Here is a 4,478-nt window from a genome sequence, read left to right as displayed (position 1 = left end):
GATACAGATGAATGTCCATTTTGTATCTGTGTATTCAAAATGGTTAGGATAGATATATAGTTACATTCTCTTAATGAATAGAGGGATTTGTTGTAATTGTGTTTGTAAATAGGATATCATGTGTGCATCTTGTACAGCAAATAACCACTAGGAGGAATGTATGTAATGTGTTAATTATTGAGACTGTCCTACCAATTTGGTTTGAAACTCTCTCATTGCTATTTTTCTCTCAATAAAATTATGAGAAAAAATCTTAGCAAGTAGAATATAGCAAATCTTCAAGAAGATCATACACCATGACCAGGTAGGATTCATCCCAGTGATGCAAGGATCATTTAATATTCAAAAATCTATAAAAGTAATGCACTATATCAATAGAGCAAAATTTTAAAACCACATGATGATCTCAATTGATGCAGAAAGGCTTTTGACAAAGTCCAACACTCATTCATGTTCAAAGTCCTACAGAAAATTGGAATAGTAGGCCTCTACTTCAATTTGATAAAAAGCATCTGTGACAACCCAATGGCTAGTATAATTCCAAATAGGGAAAATCTGAAATCTTTTACTCTTAGATCTGGTATAAGACAAAGATGTCCTCTATCTCCTCTCCTATTCAATATAGTTTTGGAATCATTAGCTAGAGCCATTAGACAAGAGGGAGAAATAAAAGTAACAAGAATAGATAAAGAAGAAGTTAAATTATCATTATTTGCAGATGACATGATACTTTACGTGGAAGACGCAAAAAATTGCACCAAGAAGCTATGAGAATTGATACACAAATTCAGTAGCATAGCAGGATACAAAGTCAATACCCAAAAGACAATAGCATTCCTCTACACAGATAACAAACACATTGAGAGTGTAATTATAGGAGCAATACCTTTAACAGGAGCACTGAGGAAAGTGAAATACCTTGGAATTAATCTAACTAAAGAAGTCAAAGATCTTTCAAGGAAAATTACAGTACTCTGAAAAAAGAGATTGTAGAAGATTTCAGGAAATGGAAATATATTCCCTCTTCCTGGATAGGAAGAATCAACATCGTGAAGATGGCCATTCTCCCAAAATTTTTGTATAGATTTAATGCAATCCTTATCAAACTATCACCAACATACCTCACCGACCTAGAGAAATCATTCCTAAAATTTATTTGGAACCAGAAAAGACCTAGAATAGCAAAGGCAATCCTGGCCAACAAAGAGATGGCAGGAGGCATTACAATTTCTGACTTGACATTATACTACAAAGCTACTGCGATAAAATCAGCATGGCATTGGCAAAGAAGTAGACCTGAGGATCAATGTAATAAATTAGAAGATGCAGAGGCCTCTCTGAACACACTCAGCCACCTTATCTTTTACAAAAGGGCCAAATACACTTACTGGAAGAAAGATAGCCTCTTTAACAAATGGTGCTGGAAAAACTGGCTCTCTATGTGCCGAAAACTAAAATTTGACCCAAGTGTATCACCATGCACTAAGCTAAAGTCAAAATGGTTTAAAGATCTACACATTATAACAGAAGCACTAAATCTAGAACAGAAAGTAGGAAGAACTCTTGAAGACATAGGGGTAAGCAAAGAGTTCATGAACAAAAATCAAATCGCACCGGTAATACTAGAAAGAATTAACAACTGGAACCAACTCTTATTGAGAATTTTTTGTATATCAAAAGAAATTACCAACAAAATGAAAAGACAACCCACAATTTTCAAAAAATCTTAACTAAGATGCACTCAGACAAAGGTCCATTCTCTAGAATTTATAAAGAACTAAAAAAAATTAGAGCCCCTAAATTTAAAGACTCAGTCTAGAAATGGGCATCCGAGATGAACACACACTTCTCAGAGGATGAAATTAAAGAAGCGATTAAATATATGGAAAAGTGCTCCACATCACTAGCCATCAGTGAAATGCAAATTAAACAATACTGAGATACCATCTTACCTCATAAAGAATGGCTATCATAAAGAAATCAACCAACAACAAATGTTGGAGAGGCTGTGGGGATAAGGGAACACTTCTCCACTGCTGGTGGCTATGTAGACTGTTGCAACTGTTATGGAAATCAGTGTGGAGAAGCCTTAAAAAACTAGGACTGGAAATTCCATTCAATCCAGCTATGCCCACACTGGGAATATTCCCAGAGGAACTGAAAACATCATATCATAGTGACATATGTGTATGTCATATCATAGTGATATATGTTTATAGCAGCACAATTTGTGATAGCCAAGTCTTGGAAACAACCAAGATGCCCATCACCTGAGGAATGAATGAAAAAGATATTTTATTTTTATGCAATGGAGTATTACCCAGCTACAAAGAATGATAAACTGCAAGCCTTTATAATGAAGTGGATGCCACTTGAAGATATACTCATAAGTTACATAAACCCGACCCACATGTGTAAATATCATATAGTCTCCCTAGTATAAGAACTCAAAAGAAGAAACAAGTAGAAAGGTATAACACAATTGAAAGAGAGAACTTGAGGATTGGACAATGAGGAGAAGGCAAGGAGAAAAGCTGGGAAACAGGACAGGGGCAAAGCCATACATTTAAACACACAAGATGGGCATGGCAATGATCCTGAGAAACATCAGCAGGTTTTTGAAGCTAGAAGTTAATTGGTAGGATTCTCACCCTGACTAACTGTATAAGCTGATACCTGTGAATCAAGCAATTTCACTGAAGGAAGCAATGTGTAATAGAAGGGTCACCCTTGGAATGGCTGTCATTCTGGTCTTCTCAGTATGTACTTGCGGCTGGGGAGGTGGCTCAGTGGAATAAGTGCTTCCCTGGCAAGCACAAGGGTGAGTTCAATCCCCAGTTCTGAAAAAAAATGTACTTCTTGTCATTACATACCAATTATTACCATACTGTCTCACAAGTAAGTTTTTTTAAAAATGGGTAATAAATAAAAAAAGACACAAGAAAAAGAATAAGAAATGTCACAGAACTGTCCTCCTACAATGCTGTATATGGCTAGATTTCTAAATTTCTATGTAAAATATATAATTGTTTATTTATATTCTTTAAATATTTTTCATTTAAAAAATTTTATCTCCATATTCTGTAGGGACTTAATGTTTAACATATCAATACTTGATGGAAAATACCTGTTCCAAACATGTCTAAGATGTTTGATATTCAGACAGATAGTGAAGTTAAACCCAATTGCATATGTTGTAGGGTAATAATAAGCTTCTCTTCTGGAGGGTTAACAAGCTAAGTTTGCAGAACAAAGATTAGAGAAATAGAAGGGCTGTAAGGACAGCCAACAATCTGAGGCTAGTATTTCAAGGTCAGTGAAGACTTAGGACATGGAAGAACCTATACTGCAATATCCTGTAACTCAAATGTGTCCCAAATTCCCTGATAAAGGAGATTATGGGGCCACAGAACAATGTGATCTATGATATAGAGTGTGCCTAAGGAGAGTCATCTGGAGAGAAAACATTCAGACTTTCACAGAGAGCTAATTGGTCAAGCAATGGATGTGACTCATCCACATGGCTGACACTGACAAAGTATCTGCAACCTGTGGTACCAGGTTACAGGATAAATCCTGAGGATACTTGATTGACCTTATCAGATACAAAAGTTATATTTCTTGTTATATAGGTCCTATTTTATCTTGGTCTTAACCATCCAGAAGAAAAAGTATAAAAACGAGGAATCTAAAATAAAGCTATATTAATGTACTGAGCTGTGAAAGGCTCAAGTCAACAACTTTTGTGGATAACCCACTAGTATTTTGGACTGCTGGACTGTGTTGGATTGTTTTGCTGAATTCATGCACCTATAGTATTTAGATACCAATGGAATACCCATTCTTGACAGGACTAAACAAAAAAAGGTGATACAAGGGAAGGACCATTTTGTATCTGTATATGCAGAATAGTCAGGATAGATATACAGTTACTTTTGCTTAATTCAATGAGAAGAAAGATTTGTACTAATAGTGTTTGGACAGGACATCCTGTCTGCATCTTGTACTATGGATAACCACTAAGAAGAAAACAATGTACATCGTATAAATTATTGAAACTGTCCTATTAATCAATTTTGAAACTGTCTTATTGCTGTGTTTCTCAATAAAATAAATAAATGAATAAATAAATAAAGAAAGAAAGACAACTCATAGGAAAAAGAAAAAAGAGATCTGAGTAAATTTTCCAAATTAAATGATAGGAACATAAAAACTTATTATAATTATTAAGCTAAAATTGGTTTAGTGAGCTGTAGGGGACTCAGGTCAGTAATTTCAGACATTGCCAGTGAAGTGGAAGACCCAATACTATTATGGATTTCTGTACTCTTTTAGAATATTTTGCTGACTTAACATACCTATAATATTCAAATAACAGAACTAAACAAAAAAAGGGGATACAGATGAATGTCCATTTTGTATCTGTGTATTCAAAATGGTTAGGATAGATATATAGTTACATTCTCTTAATGAATAGA

The sequence above is a fragment of the Octodon degus genome, unplaced genomic scaffold, assembly GCF_000260255.1.
Source record: "Octodon degus isolate 3935 unplaced genomic scaffold, OctDeg1.0 scaffold00024, whole genome shotgun sequence".
Taxonomy (NCBI): domain Eukaryota; kingdom Metazoa; phylum Chordata; class Mammalia; order Rodentia; family Octodontidae; genus Octodon; species Octodon degus.
This window is presented reverse-complemented; position numbering follows the sequence as displayed.